At 46.3% G+C, this 21,078-nt stretch overlaps 1 protein-coding gene across 17 annotated transcripts in view; it reads left to right on the forward strand.

The window, feature by feature from the left end:
* The window catches only part of SYTL2 (synaptotagmin like 2), a 398,207-nt gene that overhangs the window by 109,334 nt on the left and 267,795 nt on the right, over nt 1–21,078 (forward strand). The gene's annotated exons all lie outside the window — the stretch shown is intronic.

The following is a 21,078-nucleotide window of genomic DNA, read 5'->3' on the forward strand; positions in this document are numbered from 1 at the left end:
CAGACGTCCTCGTCCTCAGTACCAACCCTTCTGCATGGGACAGCAACTGCTGGCCGACCTCCCTCGGAAGCCCACCTACCCCCTCAGACTACGCCAAGAACCTCGGCATCGTACTTGACTCATCACTCACCTTGAACCGACAGGTCAACGCCGTCCCCTCCAGCTGCTTCAACACCCTCCGCATATTCCGCAAGACCTTCAAGTGGATCCCCCCTGAGTCAAGAAAGACAGTCACCCACGCACTCATCACCAGCAGACTGGACTATGATAATGCACTCTGCGCCAGCATGAACAAGTCCCTACTCCGCAAACTCCAGACAATACAGAACACCGCCACCAGACTTGTCCTCGGCATCCCACCGGCACGAACACATCAGTCAACTCTTACAAAGTCTCCACTGGCTCCCTGTGGAGAAAACAGTCACTTCCAAAATCCTCACTCACGTCTACAAATGCCTACACAGCAACGGACCCAAATACCTCAACGACAGAATCAACTCTGATCTTTCAACCTTGCAATGGCCGAAACCCCGCACATCCACAGAGCCAAAGCAGGCCAAAGATCCTTCTCTCACATTGCAGCCAAGACCTGGAACGAGCTACCGGCAGACATCAGATGCGCCCCCTCTCTGAACACCTTCAGGAAGACCCTCAAGACCTGTCTCTAAGATTAAACGGATCTGTGGACCCCCCTCCACCCCCTCAGCGCCTTGAGACCCTCACGGGTGAGTAGCGCGCTTACAATTCCCGAAATGATTGACTGATTGCTTGATTGACATCTTACCTGATTCTTTGTGCTCACGTCCCAAATCGAATGAATTTAGAATCTGAATAAGGTTGTTAATTAGTTCAGTGTTATTGTGTCTTTCCGTTAAGGACTCTTTTCAGTATTAACTGCCTAGATCAGCAGTGTGGTGATAGCATTTTATGGACAATTGTGTACAGTTACTTGTAACTGAGGTGGAGTACATAGGTTTTCTTTGCTCTTATGTCTATTCGGTGTGGTTAACAATAACTTAAAAGAGAAGAAAATGCATTTTGAGTTCTATCCTAGTAGATTCAGATTCAGATTAGCTTTATTCGATTTTAGTTTAAAAATCATAAAAGCAGCAACAGTACATAAATAAATACCTTAACAATTCTTTACAAGGTTAATATCAATTATTAAAACAGGATTAAATAGGTGTGATGGGTCAACTAATCAATTTAAAACATTTAATTTCTTTATCAAGTAGGACATCTCTTTAAACAAAAAAGGGTCATGCATACAGTGCCAAAAAATAGCTTAAGGTTCAAGGGAAAAACATCAAGCAAACCTATGTCAGCAGTTTGCCTGCTAGGTACATACTGCCGTGTCAATTGGACTAGAACTCGTGTGTTGCCTCTATATAAATGGTTCTCCCAAAATTCAATTTTTAAACAGAGGTTCGAATCTATTAGAGGCTAGAGGGTTAGTGGCACAAGGTGCACAGGATCCCTTTCTCCAAGAGTTGTATTTCTTTGTAATTACTCTTGGTAACGGAGTGTGTAGGAAGCTCGGGTAGAAATCATGCAAGTCCCAAACGCCGATGGAGCCATCTCCTTCTTTGGACTGGCAAAAACGTAAGTAGGGGACGATGTTCCTATTCTTAAATTTAATTAACACCAAGTCCCCTAATATGTCTTTCGGCAGCGGACCGAGCCACCCCACCCTCCTGGCGCTCAGGATTCCACCATCTAAATCAGGTGGCAAAGGCCTATTATTCTTTAGCCAAAAAATAACCTTATTTAGCAGGTCCTGATGAGTTTCGTGTTTCCCCTGGCTGAGTGCAGGGAACCCAGAGAGGACAGTCACATATGGGGCGGCTTCGGGAGGTAAATTAATACGTGGCGTTCTTTCTGGAGCGGCTCTGGCCACTTTGTGAGTTATTAGCGCAGGTTTTAATGTTACTTTAGAGCCTGTTGAGGTAGGTGTATTAAGAGGCAGTAATTGAGTTTGGGTATTCTTACATGTAATGGGCTTAGACTTTTCAGGGTTGATGGGAGGATTAGGGCAAATAGGTGTTGGTATTTTATTGGTTGGTGGAGAATCCCTTTTAAGTATTTTTTCAATGCTGGTCAGACTGTCCCCCAGGTCATGAATTTTTTTTAACCAGAGGTGATATGGCAGATATTAACAGTTGCTCGAACTGAGCCAGTAAAGTCAGTTAGAGGGGCGATACAGGATCATCTATTCTATCCACAGCCTTATCCACCATTGATGTAATTGGGTTAGAGGGGGAAGATGTAGGGCATGTGCACAATTTTTGGATTTTAGATTGGTTCTCGTTGACATTTTGCCCATCATACTTCCTTTTAGTAATGGAACCCCAGGGCAGAGCATTTGCTTGAGTTTGATCTTTATTTGAGGGTAGAGGTACGTCCCGCGGAGTACCATTTAAATTGTCAACATCACTGCCCATAGTGGGGGGTCTGATAAACCCGGGACATATTTAGTGCCACACAGGGCGTTGAGCTCCTCCCAGATGGACATGACTGGTAAGCAAAATCCAATAAAGCAACAAAGGCAGTACAGAAGAAGTCAAATAATAAGAAGCGTCTCTATACCTTCTCCTTGGAAAAAGTCAGGTGGAGTGGCCCGTCCTGTCCTCTTATAACCTCTGAGGGCCGTAGAGGGCCCGCCCTTTGCCCGCCCTTAGCCCCGGGCACTCCCGCGCGCGACTCGCGTGGCGAGAGGTGTTCCTCGCTTATCAGGCGCCTCCGGGCGCAAAGGTGGCGTCAGGGACGCGACTCGGCCGCCGGGGCACCTGGGGGTTGTGGTTCAGTCTCCCCGGTGGCAGTAGGCGTTGTGCGATTCAGCCGTTCCCCTCACGGCGCTCCCCTGGACAGAACTGCATCAGCCGTTGCCCTCACGGCGGGTAAGTGAGCAAATCAGATGTCTATCCTAGTATTTAAATATTTCCCTAATTGTCAGTCGATGCAGCTGATGGAATGGAATAACTGAGGCTACCAGTGTTTTCCTTGCATTTAAAGGATCAACATTTGCAGTTAGATCCCTGGAAGGGTGGGTATTCTTTGTTCCTCGAGATATTTGTCCTGCCATGCCCTGGTTTCAGACCATACTCGTCTGTGCCATCTAGGTTTCAAGGTTCTTTAGCAGTGTGGGCAAAAATAATCCCTCGCACACATGCCGTCTGATTCAGAACATTGTGTTCGCCATGCACAGGATGTATAGCAGAGCATGTCCGATTTGGCTTTGCAACATATCTTACATACCGTTCCTATGACAGTTATTCGCCACGGGGTATTAGAGATGTGTTCTTAAATCCGTTTCTGGGTGGATTGAAAGTTACAGATCATCTTTTGTGTATCTAAATGCTCCGCCATAAACTTTGTTCTACGGACCAATAAATATTTCCGTTGTGATGGACTCCATTTTACATCTAGCTCCTAGTGTAAAAGTTGCAAGGTTTGCGTTGGACCGGATTGTGTTAGCCCAAAAGAAATTCTCAAATCCCTCTGTTGCCATGCTGCTCTGACAACTGAGATGCTAGTGAAGGCCCATTTTGTGTATGGTAAACAGCTACCCTTAAGAATCCACGCCAGATAACCCTTTTTTAACCACACTTTACTGTTGGCTCTCAGTCCTATTTTTCACACATTGAGCCTGGTGCACAAGTACCCATTCATGGACATTGGGGGAATTTATCTATAGCATTGACACGTGGTAAAATAATGATCATACCAGTGTCCGAAACAAGGCATGGACCAGTTTCTCGCATTTGTTGACTAATTTTTCTTCAACAAATGCCGTTCGCTCTTACTTCTCGTGTGTTAAATCTTGTCAGGCTCTTTATTTATTTATTCATTTATTTATTTATTTATAACATTTATAGAGCGCACTGTTACCAAACGGTGTCCTGGCGCTGGAATGAAAGCGCCCCCCACCTAAGCCTGAAGTTTATTGTAAGAAAAGCCAGGCTTTCAAACCTTTACGAAAGGCCATCAAATCTGTAATCAGTCTGAGAACCAAAGGCAGAGCATTCCAGGCCCTGGCTGCCCCCAGGACAAAGCTCCTGCCTCCCCAGCGCGCTTTCCTTGTCCAGGGGGGTCACGATCAGCCCCATGTTAGACGACCTAAGATGTCTTCCAGGCATGTACCATTGGAAGTACTGCTTTAAGAACGACAGGCCTAGACCTCGAAGGGCCTTTGAGACTATACACAAGGCTTTGAAAGAGATCCGCTTCCGCACTGGGAGCCAATGCAGCTTCACCAATTCCTGGGAGACGGAGGCGAACTTTGGTAAGCCTGTGATGAGTCGAGCTGCTGCGTTTTGCAAGGCCTGTAATTTGTTCAGCAGCCCCTGTTGAGCATCAAGAAATAGGCTGTTGCAATAATCCAGGAGAGCTAAAACCAGGGCGGTCACCACTGTTTTCTTACACCCATCTGGTAAAAAAGGAAGGATCTTCCAGATTATTTTCAATGTGAAATGGATGGATGACGTCATTGCATTAACCTGGGGTCTAAAGGTAAGCTGATCGTCGATCAGAACCCCTAGATTCTTGACCTTCGTGACTGCTGTGCTCCATTTGACGGTCTTATGATTCTTCCACAATTCACCATGCCCTGTCCAGAGATGAAATCAAACTCTTCCGCGCAAGCTGTAAAGTGGAAACAAAGTTCACCTTTGTTCCATTGTTTTCACTTTACTTGAGGGACAGATCTCCATTGTGTCCTTCAAGCATTAGGTTTTCCTTCGCATTATAGACCACAAGGTTTGTCGAGGCACATGACGTGCCGGTGATTTCTGTGTACATAAGGGCTAGGAACATGTTTGGAACGTAGGAATGACCGTAAACAGTTGTCAGGAATAAATCTGATTTAAAGTTAGGACTTCATGTTTCATAGTTCTAAAATGCCATAAATCAACTGAAACAGTAGGAACAAACATATGAGCAGTAAATGCACAACTGCAAACATATATTTTGTGCATCAGGCCATAAGAATGTTGAGGCGATGGACTTTGCGCACCAGACCAACCTATGTTCTGTTCGCTTTTGTCCTGAATACTTTGGACACCTTCCCCTTATGAAACCGGTTATTAGAAAAAAGTGTGGATTTGAATATTGTTGCTGATTTATCTCTGGCCCCAGAATAATAAAGTGGTGGGTCTTGCTTGTATGACTGACAGTCTTGAGGTAGAGCACCTACCCTTAAAAACAGAATCTCAAGTGGCCATTTTAATTCTTTGCATTTCCTTGGACCCTGACCATGGTAATACAATTTATTTGGGGAATGACACTTGTATGTAAAATTGGCCTTTGGTTGCCTATGTTATTGAGCCTTGACGCATTCGATCTGCTCCATTTCATGTGGGAAATTTATGTAATCCTTTGTGTAGCATAGAGTAGTCATTACCTCACTTTTTCATAGACGTATGCCATCTAGTACTAAGGCTTGTGTCAAACTGGTTGTGGTCCCAGTACTTGGGACATGCTCCTGACTATGGATTAAGAAACACTACCCTAGCAAAGAAACCCAAGCGTGGCTTGCCGTTGATTAATTCCTAGGTATGCAACTATTTCTGTGGCCCTGTGTCTACTTCTGTGGCCGTGTGTGTAGAGTCAAACCATCATCCAGTCCTGTCTTCAATTGTAGCTTTACTTTGCCCACTGTAAGCGTGGGTGTCCAAGTCCCTCCATGTCATGTGTTGCTAACCACAATTCTCGGACTGGTTGAAATGTTTTCCTCCGCATGGAGCCATTTGGCATGAAGTGGAGGGAAGGATCTCGGTGGGTCGGGACAAAGGGGTGACCTCGTTGAAACAATAGAGGGGATCGTCTCATCCTACATTTCAGAATTCAAATTTGAAGTGATTAGTATAATTTGAGTGGGATTGGGGAAGTGTGTGTGGGAGAGGTGATCTCTAAAAGGGGCGTGGCCAAAGTAATTAACGGTGTGGTTTAAACATCTAAACTAAAATCCCGACCAGTATTGCCGGCCCTTCCGTGAGCTTTCTCTTACTGCATTTAGACATATAACACAACAGACATCTGCCTAAACCAAGCCAGCACTATTGGCTTTGCCAATTCTTATTAGCTATATAAGAAATATGAGTAACAATGATTTGTTTTGTTCTGAAAAAGTTTCATTTCTGAAAATATGAGACACTGTGTTTGTGGAATGGGTAGTGTTCTTCGTATTCTTACAACACTTTCCTCTTTTTTGTTATTCATATACACCTTTTTTTCCTCACATCTATCTGAAATTCTTAATCTGTAGATCTCACGCCTCATCTTTTTCCTCTTCAGCACCCTCTTTTCACTTGCTCCTGGATGTACTTCCTTACATCTTCGTCACATCCCATTCCCCAGAACAAACACCCACTCGCCTGTAAGCACTACATTTTCTTTAACTTTTTGAGGTGTTACTCTTTAACACATTTCCACAATTAAATTGGCACATTGATCACTGTTCTGTGTTCTCCACTGAGATGCCAAGGATTGGATCAGCATGTATTCTGAGCCCCTCTATGACCCACTCACAGGCACTGTGAGAAACTCGTATTGCTTTCAGCCTCCACTTCGGATCTCTCAATCCTTCCCCATTTTAAACACCCAATCACAATCACCTAGAGGCGACTGCACCTGCTATACCAGAGGAATGGTTGAAAAAAACTACAAAAACACAAGATCCCAGAAATAAACACAGGCACCCTCGGGTAATGCCAGATTTAATAAAACAAGCATAATGCAAACGGGGCTTGCATCCCTGACCTGGATAAATGTAATGATTTTATTCAGAAATCGAGCAGAATTTGTGCATGTCCAGTGAAGAACATGAAATAGAGGCCACTAGGGATCCGTTTTTAAGATCGGATTTTAATTACTATCAGGTGTGAGACTCAGAGCGACCCGCTCCACTTAATGCTCCAGTATATTGAACTTTGTGGCGAAGAGAGATTTAGCCAAACTTTGGGGAGCATCTGAGACACCAACTCTCGAGGGGGTGGATCTCTAGATGGCCGCAGAAAAAGTCATGTATACAGCTAGAGGTTGTCCAAAGAAATACTCTTAAATTTGGGGTCCCTGGTGCAAATAGTAGAGTAGACACGATTGACGAAGATCAGGTGTTTATGCCGGAATGATTCTTGCGTTTTCCAAAATCACTCCGTTCATGCCTATATGTACCTTGCTATATGTTAGACTGCCTAGTGCGAGATAGATAGAGATATATATGTACTATGCTATTGTATGCGTTTCTTGATCATTTTGCAATTCTGTATCGGAGATTGTGATGTGTGCAAATGTTGTACACCCCCTTTTGCATTGTTTGATAAATAAAACATTTAAAGAAAAAAGTTTATTGAACTTTGGATACAGTATCGTGGTGAAACTATGCTTTCGTCTTGGTAAGGATAGTCATTGTAGATTGGCCTAAATGCTGGGTCAGGTGTTTTTACAGTCTTTATGTGGGGCATATTGAGCACCTAACCGGTCCTCTCTGTGTCATTTTTGCATCCAGGGCCGGACTGGCCGTAGAGGGCATCTGGCGTTTCCCGGGAGGCTGGAAGGGTGGGGGCCGATTTTGCAGTGGGGGGTGGGTGTTTTTGTTACTTAGGGCAGGTTTTTGCAGTGGTACTACTATTGCAACACCCTGTAACAAAAGTAGGAGGGAGGCCGGTCCGTCAAAATTGACAGGGCTGCTCTGGGTTCCCAGTTTGGCCATGCTTGCATTGTTTGTTTGTAAATTGTAGTTTTAAACAGATACTTTTTAGGTCTCGCTAGAGCCAGCGCATGCGCTATTCTGGCAAGACATTTAGTAAGCGGCTTTTTAAAGTGCTGCCAAAGGCAGCTACCAGCTTGCTCTTAGGCTCCGCTCCACCTCGCTTGTTTAACTTGCAGAGCTGGGCGCGCGCGCTTGTTCACTTCACGCACACCACTCGAGTGCTTTTTTTTTTTTTCAGTGCGCGCGCGCACACAACACCTGGGCTTGTTTTTCATGTGTGCTGTAAAATGTTTTAGCCTTCTTTCACACTTTCACACTTTCCTGTTGTACGCCAGCAATAGTGTAAATTGGAACAAGTAATAAAATGACTTCACACTTTTGAGTCAGCAAAATGAAAAGTAAACACTATATTAAAAACTTTCAACAACTAGCCAGGACATTTATCTGACATTTGACTGCATATCTTGGAGAAAGCATTACCTCTTGCAAAACCTACAAGCAAAGGCGTCTTTACTGATAATCTTAAAAATTAACGTTAAGCTTGTGTGGGGTGTGGGAGAGTGCTGAAATACTCCCTCGTCCCTAGGTCCACTGCACTGTCCTGAAAACATGCAACACCCTCGAAATAGTCTCAACCCATTGGTATCAATGGGACCAAAAACAAACCTCCAAAACCACTCGATCTCACTACCTTGGAAACCTACCACATTAATGTGGATTACTGCGTAAAAAAAAAAATGCTATGAAAACTATTACTTTGATGTCGGTTTTAACAAGAGACACTAAAAATAGACAACGGGCTCTATTGAACTCACTTGCCAGGATGCTTACTTCTGCAGTGCTCGGAAGAAGCGTGCCGTCTCGAGCGTGCGTTAGAACGCATTCAGGGCACACCATTAGGAATAAATCATAGTAAAATAATGTAGGCTGTCCAACAGTACCCCGGAGGAGTAATGTTGGTATCACCAGGGCACTAAGCTCTGTCTGTATCCCGGGGGTGCCAAAGGGACTTAAACTCCGCTTGCAGTCTCGTCTCGAGTTGTTGTCTTGTGACGTGTATGGTCATATGACATCTGCTGCCTGAGCTGCGCTTCCCTGTAGCCCCTATTCTGCTCGAGCTCTGCGGGTGCTTCCCTTCCCACCGCTGACATGCTGACCCTCATCAATAAACTGGTGGACTGGTTCAAGTCCCTATTCTGGAAGGAGGAGATGGAGCTTACGCTGGTGGGGCTTCAGTACAGCGGCAAGACCATCTTCGTCAACGTGATTGCGGTAATTTCAAGGCAGGGTCGCTGCCACCATGATACAGCAGTTATATTCACACCCCGTGTTCCCCTAAACACTCCCTTGCTTTTCTTCTGTGGGTCTCTGGAATAATGCGTGGTGCAAGTATAGGAGCTCAGCCGCCCTTCCTGTAGTAAATCTGATTTTATTTCACACAGTCCTATGCTGCCCATTCTGCCCTCTTCCTGACAATTCTACTTTTTCTATTCCACCTTTCACGTTGTTCCTGACATCTTGCGCCTTTCTTTTTCAACCTGTTCCCATCTCACCCTTTTCAAATTCCACCTTTCTCTAGGTCTGTGCCTGGGTAGGTCAAATAGTTCATTTTTACGTTGCATTCTGGTAGCGTAGTTCTGAATTTGTCATTGAGACAGAGGACCACAATTAACAGAATACAAACAATAAAACATCCAGGGACGAATGAGCTATTCGGGAATAGACCTAGTCCGTACTGTTGTACAGTATTCTACCCACATTCATTGTTCTTGTCCCTTTTGCCTATCCCCACCATTTACATTGTTCCCGCGTGCTATGTCTTTCACCGTTTTACATTTCACAGTTCAGCTCTTTATTCTACTTATTTCATTCGTCTCCCACCAAACATTTCGCCCTATTTATCCTGGTTTACATTTGTCCTTTCGCACAGGATTGGACTGGAATGCTCGAGTGCCCGTGTCAGGATGCTTGTATATACTTACCATCCTCCACTTCTGATTTTGCTTCTTGTACCTGTTGCTCTTGACATTCAGTTCCCTTGTTTGGAACGTTTTATGGCCTCTTTTTGTATTTTTTCCATTCTTGGCTTATATCCATCTCCACCTACATATTCTATAGGTGTAGGCGCCTTTTTCCATAGTTAAGTGGAGAGTGAAAGCCCAACATCTAACAAAACAGGCTAACGATTCATATAATGATAATTCCAATAGTAAAAGAAAACCTCAGATTTGGGTCTCTGTCTCTCTCTGTTAATCTTGGGACGCTGTTTTCGATGTTTGTCCTGTTTCTCCGCAAATAGGTGAGGCCCTCTTACCGTCACGAGACCAGGCGAGCAGTCTTGAAGTATAGTGAGTTTTGGTTTTTTCTGTAGGCCTCTGGGTATTGCGAAAGAGTATCTGGGGGGAAGGCGGAAGTGTGAGTGTTGCACTTTCCAAGGTTCGCCTGCTTTGAAAACGAGGGACAGCAGTTTTCACCACGTCTTGAAATATTGCAAAGTTATTGCTTACGTTGCAATGACACATTGTATGCTGCAGACAGTAGAGATGCGCATTACTGTTGCTATTTAAATATTGTTTTCCGCTGTTGCCAGTGGAAGACACTCGCAGTAGAACTTGATGGAATGAAGAATATCCATGTTACTGACCGAAATATCCCATTTTTGACAGGTCTACACCTTCTTTTAAAATATTAACAAGCCTTCCCAAGTAGGCCTTACTGCCCATAGGCACTTAGCATGGGATTTAAAAGTAGGCTATGTAACCGTTTAATGTTAAACAAGTCTCCACATTGAACAAGCATTGGCATAGCCAATAGGTCTCGCTTTTGGGACCTTATAAGTATTTAGTTATGCAGCACAATATCCTTAGTGCAACAACATCAACTGTTGCATGACGAAACACTTATAAGGTCCCAAAAGCGAGCCCTATTGGCTATGCCAATGCTTGTTTTTATTGTAGCCTGCCCCCCCCTTAATCCCCTCCCATTCACCAGCGGAAGTGTATCAAGACCAGATCATATAATTTTTGTTTTGACAACATTTTCGAAAGTCTTTTGATGCCTTCATTTCCTCAAGGTTTTATTACCCACTTGCTGTTTTGCTTAAGGGCTGGGATTGTTTATTTATGAACGATGATTACCCAACAGGTTCAGTTACATTACCTAACCAATGTAAACATACATGGACTCCGCCCTGCATGTAACCTGTCCTTTGGTGTTATGAAACCACGATCAAAGCACAAGCTCTTTCCGTCTGTGGATGTCGCAGAGCCTCAAAGCCTTAAATGGTTTCCAATGGAAGGAGGAGACCCCTAGCGTGTCATTAAGTAATAGTAACACTTGTTATTTATAGCGCTTTGAGACGGCAGGCGAGCTATACAAAGTGCTACATAAAAAGGGCATAACTTTAAATCTATTCTATTTAAAATGACAGTACAGTTCCTAATTTGTGTAAAAAATAAAATAAAAAAAAATGTAAACAAAGTCAGGGCCCTCGTCAGGTGACCACTGCAGCTTGCGCCACCCATTGCCCCTGCCAGTGCTACCAGTGGTCGTTCAAACACAACAACTAACTATTTCACTCCTATAAGTGTGACCTATCTGACTATTCCAGGCCCCCAAAACTATAAGAATGGCTTGGGTGGTAGGTATTAATTATTTTTTAGCTTACATTGAATTAATAAACAACTGTTATGCTCGTCTCTAAATAAATGAAACGGCGCCACCATGTGGTAGACTGTTGTAAGTGCAGATGTTAGCAATTAAGTGCCGCTGGCCGGCACTGGAACCCACTGGCTCAAATTAAGCACTGCTTCTGATAGATACATCTGCCGTGTGGATTCCTCACCTTGTGAATATCCCCCTTGCGTCAGCAACGTTCGGAAATTTTCTTCGTAGTACGCCGACGTGGGCGACGTCACAGGAGCACGGCATCGCGCGCGACTCCGTCTGACGTCACCGACCCCATATCAGGCCCACGCCGGCGTGATGACGTCAGTTCCCTTTTTTCCGCGTCTTCGACGCTAACGGTTTTTCGGGATCTTCTGCGATACTTAGTATCTTTCTGTTAATTAATTGCCACTGTTTCTCTCTTACGACTTGATTCTTCTCCGAAGATGTCGTCGAGGAAAACAGGCTTTAAGCCATGTAGGTCCTGTGCCCGCATGATGTCCATCACTGACCCGCATAAGGATTGTTTGTGGTGTCTTGGTTCGAGTCACGACGTCAAGAACTGCAATTCCTGTTTTAAGATGAATCCGAAGGCGCTTCGAGAGCGTGAAGCTAAATTACTTTTGGCGAAGGTAAAACAGGATTCTGGACGATATTCGAGATCAACATCACGGAGATCGAAGTCGAACCAAAGGTCTCGGTCGAAGTCGGGATCGGCGTCGAGATCCAGAGCGGGTTCGAGATCTGGAGAGGAGTCGAGATCTAAAGCGAAGTCAAAATCCAGAGAAAGATCTAGGTCTAGATCTAAATCGGCTTCCGGTCACGCTTCGAGCTCCTCGAGGAGAAAGCATAAGAGGAGGAAGCACAGTTCGAAACATCATTCGGAGAAGGAATCCTCTGACTCGAAGAGAAGGTCTCACAAACATCGTAAAGACTTTGTCTCTCCTTCGCCTGCTTTATCAAAAGAAGGTTCTCCGGCTCCGGAGCCGGAGCCGGATCCGGATCCGATATCCTCGGAGCATGAAGAGGAAGAAGAGGTGATTCCTCAAGAACCGGCTCCAGCGGAGACTCCTGTGGACCCGGAAGGTCAGAGTGAGAATGTGTCGGGGCGGCCTCCATTGGAACATCCGGTAGGTCCGTACCCTCCCTTTCCTGGTCCTGGACAGGATCCCTCGCATTTTCTAAATGCGATGTTTGGAGTATATTCTAGGGCAATGTACCCCACTGGAGCGCCTGTTGGCCCCATGGGTCCATTATCGTACAATCTGGGTATTCCTCAGTCGTACGCCCCGGCTCCATTTATGCCTTTCATGCCGGCGCCTCTTCCACCATGGCTCGGTACGGCTCCACCGAGGTCTTCGACTCCGCATGCGGCTTCGCCGACTCCGGATCGACCTCGCAGTCGAGATCGAGGTACCACACCTGTTCATGACTCTCGTCCTGCTGCTCCGGCTCCTCGATCGACGTCGGAACCGGCTCCGTCGGAGTCGTTACCGGATCCATCGACTTCGATTCGATTGGAGTGGTCGAGGCGAAGAGCTCAGCGTCTTCTCGAGCAAAAAGATGATGAAAGTTCTGATGTGGAAGAAGGCGAGCTTCCTGATCATGATGATGATTTCGATGAGCTTCGGGATGCTAGTGGTCTGGAACTCTCTCCCGAGTGGGGTCTACCTTCGACTTCTGATGTTCCGTCTAGAGACGTGGCACCCTATCACGTGGTTATTAGGAAGGCTGCTGACCTTCTTAACTTAAAGCTGCCCACAGTGGAATACAAGCCCAACATCCTCACTGAAGTCTTGCATTCTCCTTCTTCAATTGTTGAGCCTACACTGCCATTTACTGATGCCTTGACGGATCCAATAAAGGAGATTTGGAAGAGGCCATTATCTGCTCCTGCAGTTTCAAGAGTTATTGCAAGGCGCTATAGGGTGGCTCCTGATGACCCTGCATTTCTTTCTACGCATCCATCTCCGGAAAGTCTTGTGGTTCAGGCGGCTTGCTCTAATAGGGCTGCAGGCTCTTTCCCTCAAGTGCCAGCTGACAAAGAGTCTAAGAAATTAGATCAGTCTGTGAAGAAGACTTTCTCTTCTGGGAGCATGGCTCTTAAGTCATCAAATGCAACTTGCCTTTTAGGTAGATATGTGCATGCGCTAATGGACTCAGTGAAGCAATTGTCATCAAAACTTCCTGAGGAGGATAAGAAGAACTGTAATGAAGTGGTCTCTGACACTCAGGCTGCTGCCCGCATGGTCATTCAGAGCGGTATGGACACTGTGGATTCTGTTGCTAGAATTATGGGTTCATCCATTGCGACCAGGAGAGCCGCATGGTTAAAGTCTTCTGATTTCTCTGCGGATGTGCAGTCTACATTGCTGGACTTACCCTTTGAAGGAACTGGCCTTTTTGGTAAGAAGGCTGATGTAGCCTTGGAAAGGTTTAAGGACAGCCGTGCCACCGCAAGATCTTTGGGTCTGCAGATGAGAGGGTCGACGACTAGAAAATTCAAAGGATTTGGTAAATCTTCTTTTCGTCCCTTCAAGCAGGGCCAACAACAACAACAACAACAGCAGCAGCAGCAGAACCCTCTATATAGAGGTAGACAGAGGGGTCGTGGACGTGGACGTCAAGTCTCCTCTTCCTCCACTTCCTCCAATAATGCCCAACCCCCACCCGCATCAGCAAAGCAGCCCTAGATCCACCATTCTGGATCATGTAGGGCCAGTAGGGGGTCGGCTTACTCATTTTCTACGAGATTGGGAATCTGTTACATCAGATCTTTGGGTTCTCAATCTCGTAGAGAATGGGTATGCACTTCCTTTTCAGGAGTTCCCTCCCAATTACCCTCCTTGCCAAGGTTATTGTTCGGAGGACCACCTGCTTCTCCTGCAGGAGGAAGTCCTGACACTGTTTCGAAAGGGTGCAATAGAGGTGGTTCCAGAGCAGGAGAGGGGTCAAGGGTGCTACTCCCGGTATTTCTTGATTCCCAAGAAGGATGGCAGGCTTCGGCCGATCCTGGATCTCAGGATTTTGAACCTCTATCTCAAACAGGAGAAGTTCAAAATGCTCACCCTTGCTCAGGTTCTTCTGGCGCTGATGGAAGAAGACTGGATGGTGTTGATCGACTTGCAGGATGCGTATTTTCACATCCCAATCCTGAAGTCGCACAGGAAGTATCTCCGTTTTACGGTGGGATCGCAGCACTACCAGTTTGCGGTTCTTCCCTTTGGACTTACTACTGCGCCTCGAGTTTTCACCAAGGTGATGGCAGTGGTGGCTGCGCATCTCAGAAGGTCAGGGATTCCTGTATTCCCTTATCTAGACGACTGGCTGATCAAAGCAGAGTCGCCGGAGATGGTGCTCCATCATCTGCAAGAGACAACTCAGTTGTTACACAGGTTGGGTTTTTCGATAAACGTACCCAAGTCTCACCTGGTGCCCTCCCAGCGCAACCTGTTCATAGGTGCGGTACTGGACACTTCTGTATGTCGTGCATTCCCTCCACCTCAAAGGATTCACGACATTCAGGAGATGATTCCTTTATTCTACAATGGAGCGGTTGTTCCGGTCCTGAAGGTCCTTCGTCTGCTCGGTCTGATGGCTTCTTGCATTCTGTTGGTCAGTCATGCACGCTGGCACATGAGGGCACTCCAGTGGTGCCTCCGCAGGCAGTGGTATCAGCACAACGGAGATCTCAGGGAGTCAGTGAAGATCTCCAGAGAAGCTGCAGCGGATCTGTCTTGGTGGGGCGTGGAAGGCAATCTGTCGCAAGGAAAGCCTTTTCAACTTCCCCCATCGGTGGCCACAGTGATAACGGATGCATCCACTCTCGGGTGGGGTGCTCATCTGGGAGACCTGGAGGTCAAAGGTCTTTGGTCTCCGGAAGAAAGGTTATCTCACATCAACCTTCTGGAATTGAGGGCGATACGTTTGGCGCTCAAGGCCTTCCTCCCTTCCCTTCGCGGTCGTTCGGTTCAAGTCCTAACGGACAACACGACTGCGATGTGGTACATCAACAAGCAGGGAGGAGTAGGGTCGCAGTGTCTCTGCAGAGAGGCTCTGCGTCTCTGGTCCTGGGTTCAGGACCATCAGATTTGTCTGGTGGCAAATCATCTGGCCGGAGTTCTGAACGTTCGTGCAGACAGTCTCAGTCGTCAGTTCTCTGCCGACCACGAGTGGAGGCTTCACCCGGAGGTTGTTCACGACATCTTTCGGATGTGGGGGACTCCTCGGGTGGATCTATTTGCCACTCGCGAGAATGCTCACTGCCTTTCATTCTGCAGTCTCCAGTATCCGATGCAAGGAGCATTGGGGGACGCGTTTCAGTTGAGTTGGGGAGATCAACTCCTTTACGTGTTTCCTCCCATACCTTTGATTCCTCGGGTTCCGAGGAAGATTCGTCAAGACCGGGCCCAAGTCATATTGGTCGCTCCGGATTGGCCAAGAAGGGTGTGGTATTCGGACCTACTCCACCTCTCCTCTCACCCGCCGCTCCGTCTCCCTCACAGGGCAGACCTCCTCTCTCAGATGGAGGGGCAGGTTCTACACCCCCACCTCCAGACATTACACCTTCATGCCTGGAGATTGAACGGGGCAACTTGAGTTCTTTTTCTCTCCCTCACGAGGTGGTGGATGTCATTCTCTCTGCCAGGCGTGACACCACTAAGTCCATTTACTCCTATAGGTGGTCAAAATTTGTTTCTTGGTGCAGGGAGAGGGACGTTGACCCTTTGAAGGCTCATTTGTCTAATATTTTACAATTTGCCCTTTATCTGGCGCAGCAAGGTTTGGCTGTGGCCACGGTCACGGGGTATCTTTCAGCCTTATCGGCGTTTCTATGTTTGCCGGATCAGCCATCTCTCTTTAAATCTCCGGTGGTTTTGAGATTCTTGAGGGGTCTCATAAATATGTTCCCTCCTACTCCTTTTGTTGTTCCTCATTGGGATTTGAATCTTGTGCTGACCTTTTTAATGGGTTCTCCCTTCGAACCCTTGCACAAGTGTCCATTGAGGCTTCTCTCTTTTAAAACGATCTTCCTCGTTGCAATCACCTCGGCAAGGAGGGTAAGTGAGCTTCAAGCTCTAAGTTCCAAACCCCCATTCCTGACCATTCATGCTGAAAGGATGGTTCTCAGGACCAGGGCTGCTTTTCTGCCTAAGGTGGTGACTCCTTTCCATCTTGGGCAGTCCATTACCCTTCCTACCTTCTATCCTCCCCCTCACCCGTCTAAGGAGGAAGAGAGACTGCACCGTCTGGACCCTAAGAGGGCGGTGTCGTTCTATCTGGACAGGACTAAAGACTTCCGGATGGACGACCAGCTGTTTGTTGGTTTTGCTGGCTGCAAGAAGGGCAGAGCGGTGCACAAGCGCACACTTTCCAGGTGGATAATCCTGTGCATCAAGATCTGCTACTCCCTTGCTGGTAAGGACCCTCCTGAGGGTATTAGAGCACATTCTACTAGAGCAAAGTCTGCAACATCTGCTTTGTCTAGGGGTGTACCTGTTGAGGATATTTGCAAGGCCGCGACTTGGGCCTCCCTCCACACTTTCGCGAAGCATTACTGCTTGGATACCGAGGTGAGGAGGGATGGCCACTTCGCGCGCTCTGTCCTCCAAGACTTCCTGGTGTAGCAGAGTGGGCACCCTCCTCCGGGAGTGGGGACTGCTGTGGGAATCTATTCACAAGGTGAGGAATCCACACGGCAGATGTATCTATCAGAAGAACAAGTTACTTACCTTCGGTAACGCTTTTTCTGGTAGATACTATATCTGCCTGTGGATTCCTCACTGACCCACCCGCCTCCCCGTTGTCCACTCTGCTATACCTGGTCTTTCTGTATATATGGTTTATACTATTGATTTAGTTCTATATGTACTGTGTACATTGTATATTTGCATATTTGCTATCGTTGGTCCGTCCGTGTGCCTCGAAGGCACGGAAAAAAGGGCGGAACTGACGTCATCACGCCGGCGTGGGCCTGATATGGGGTCGGTGACGTCAGACGGAGTCGCGCGCGATGCCGTGCTCCTGTGACGTCGCCCACATCGGCGTACTACGAAGAAAATTTCCGAACGTTGCTGACGCAAGGGGGATATTCACAAGGTGAGGAATCCACAGGCAGATATAGTATCTACCAGAAAAAGCGTTACCGAAGGTAAGTAACTTGTTCATTACATCCACCTAGCTCTCACCTGTGTACAATGACCACTTGTATCTTAAATCTGGATGTGCTACTATGACTTCATTTGGACGGGAGGGGGCATGTGTTGCTTTTTTTATACATCAAAGAAGAGCTTTACGAATGGACAATCGCTTTACACTGTTGTAGTCTGTCCACTATTAAGTTAGTGTTTTTTCTATGTTTAACATTCCTGAAAGTGTAATTTAGTGCATGGCAGGTGTGGCTTAAAAGCCATTCAGAACCATTGGTCGCTATTGTGGCTTCCAATCAAGGGAAATGTTTACTTCCTGGCCTCCCAACTCCTGTTCTACAACGGTTTTGGGTATTTAACATTCACGAGCTGAAAGGACTAGTGTAAGGCACTCAGTTATCAAAGCAACAATGGCAGTGTTTATGATAAAGATTCAGATTCCAAAAACATTCAGGATTGAGTTAACCTTTTACCGGGCCATGTTTAAAAGATCAAGAGTACCTGTGGTGTATTCACAAAGCTGAGTGTTGACTGAGGGAAGGTTTATAACTGCCACAGGCTGTTGTGGCGCTGATGTTGGTTATCTCTCCAACTTGAGTCAGAGCAACAGCAAGATGATGGATTGAATGCTTGAATGAATCTCCTCTACTGGCAATTGCTTGGGGTCACATTCCAGTCCATCACTTTTTCACCCACCCGTTACTCTAGGCAGAGACCCGCCTTATGCAAACAAATCAGTACCGACCCTGCTCCTCATGGGAACAGTCCGTCCCCATCCGCCAGGAGAGGCCCAATCCAGAAGGGACCACAGCCTATCCCAGACCTGTTTCGCCCTACTTGGGCCTCATCAGTAGGGTGTAGCTGGATTCTTATGGCACAGTGTGCTCTGGACCCACATCTGGGCATAACCATCACACTTGGGGCACGAACTGTGGAATTGTGGAAGATGTGTGGCGCAGCGGCCAGGGTGCCTGACTTCAGCCCACGGGGTTCGCGTTTCGTACCCCGGCACAGGTGGCAGGTTAGCCCAGCAACATGTAACTCTGGGCAATAGCTCGCTTAATCTTCGGAGGTAGCTGTGCACTTTACAAATGCTGGTATAATTTCATTTCATTTTCAACTGCACCAACAAGGTTATGGCTGGAATGCTTGAGTTGATCTCGGCCACTAGCAATCGCTCTGGCTGTATTCCAGTCCATTGTTTACTGGTGCAAAACTGGTCTGGAGTTACATCAGGCCTTTTATGAAAGGGTAAATGTTACCACTGTATTTATGTGCTTCCCTCTTTCTACTTCAGAGTTTCTGGCCCAGAGAGGAAGACCTGTTTCTAAGGGACTCCTGTCTTTGCTCTGTTGGCTGGCACTTTCTGGTGGAATTGGGAAGTAATGGTGATCCTCGTACTCTTCTTCCAAGGATTTAAAAAAACAGCCAGCAAAAATAGTGTGTTTAGTCTAGTGTGATCCTTCTAGTTGTTCCTCTGTATGCAAAGTCTGCTATCTGGGATCTGGGCAGGTGAAACTTAGTCTGGCTATATTCTGGCCTGAGTTGCTTCCAGAAGCTTGTGCCTAAATTTGGGGTGAACAGGTGGAACAAAAAGTGAATGTTTACAGTCCTCGGTGCCCCATTAGCCCCACCATGCACAACAGCCCAAAGCACAGTAAAAGCTCCTCATTTACGAAATTATTTTGAAAATATGGATTTTCCATAAATGTTTGCATTTTCTTAAGAATAGGGATATCCAGTGAGGTTGATGGTTTCAAAAGTTGGTGGAATCATTTTCTCCACGACATTGCAGTTGGTAGTCAGTCCCTAATTATTACTTGTGCATAAATTAAGAATGATTGGCAGTGTTGTTGTCTCAAATGTGTAGTGTTATATCGCAGCAAACAGAAGATGATGATGGACTGAGCACTGAAACTTTTTAGACACTCATCCCCAGTTACTATTAAATCAGAGTTGAATCCATCATTGCTCACTCCGCCACCGAGCCATATGCAAATCAGTCTTGATTCTGGTCTTCATGAGAACAGACCAGCCCAAACTGCCAAGCCAGGTCTTCCCTGGACCGGAAACAGGCATCCTGGGACTGGTTTCAGGGTATTACCACTCATCAGCCAAGCATGCTGAAATCCAGTGGCACAGTGAGCATGGGACCTATGCCTGGGCATACCCTGGCCAATTAGGGTGAACAAAACAAACGCAATAAGATGATGGACGGAGCACTGAAACTTTTCGGGCAGTCGCCCCCAGTCACTATTAGATGTTGGTTGAATCCATCCTCGTTCTTTAGCTCTCTTCGCCAACCGCCACCGTCCTTGTGTTTGCTTGGTGTTCTATCCCACACATGAAAGGCACGACTCGCAGCAAAAAAAAAAAAAAAAATGACTCAGAATAAACTACTTCGATTGCACCATGAAAACGGCAAGACAAGTATTCTGCTTTACATTAACAAGCATGAAATGAAATCTTTCATATAGAAAAGGGGTTCACGTTTTGGTTAGTATGGGATGTGACTGTAGTTCGGGGTGTACAGGCATAGAGGCTTAAAACAGTAGGATAATAACACGGATTTTGATTCACCAACCTCCCAGAGGCAGCAGAAGTGTTATCACTCACTTTATACCAAGATGAGATGACCTCACCAGCTAGACCCCTTACCCTACCATTAGACCCTCAGGAGCCTCTTCTCTGCCTCTGAGGGCTAGAGGAAACCCTAGAAATATTCTTTTTTAAAAGAGCTTTGAGAGCCATCTTTAACTTCTGCTCCTGCTGCTGCTTTTATGTCCAACCAGACAAGCAGTTAGATGCTATGCAAGGGATACCACCAAGCAAGCCAAGGGTAGGGACTGCTCCTGTGGGTGCCCCTAATTGACGTCCTGGCTAATAACGTATGTTATTCAGACAGTATTTCTGTTTGGAGCGTTCATTTGACGAGTCTGGTGGCTTAGTGGACTAATGTGTCCACTGTAGGGGCCTGTGCTTGACCTCCTGGTCACAGGTTCAAATCCCAGTAGACCCACTCAGCCTTTCATCCTTCTGAGGTCGATAAAACGAGTACCATTGAGTTGGATAACAATAAACATCTGTTATTCAGTGCCTAGATGCCCACGAGTAAACATGTGCTTTACAAATACACGTTATGTTAATTTATTTGTCCTATGCGTTTGCTTCACAAATAATTATGTTTTAGTGAAATGAGATGTGCAGCCCAGAGCTTCTTCGGGACAGTGAAATGTGTAATGGCCTCGAGCTCATTTGCTATATCATAAGATATAGCAACAATATACCATCAGTGTAGGACAGAATATTCATTAGAAAACGAGTACAGGACACACTACTGGAGCAGGGGAGAACAGGTCAGAGGATCTTAGCCAACAAGGACATTGTGCTAAAATCCTGGGTTTATGTTGTTCCTGCGAAATGCATTCTGGGATATTCGGTACTTGTTAACTTCAGTTTACCCATCTGAACTGACACTCTTGGAAAAAAATGGGTCTGGAGCATGATGAGACACTCATCTGGTAACCTCAATTAAAGTAAAAACACAAGGTAACT

This window comes from Lissotriton helveticus, chromosome 8, assembly GCF_964261635.1.
Source record: "Lissotriton helveticus chromosome 8, aLisHel1.1, whole genome shotgun sequence".
In the NCBI taxonomy this organism is placed as follows: domain Eukaryota; kingdom Metazoa; phylum Chordata; class Amphibia; order Caudata; family Salamandridae; genus Lissotriton; species Lissotriton helveticus.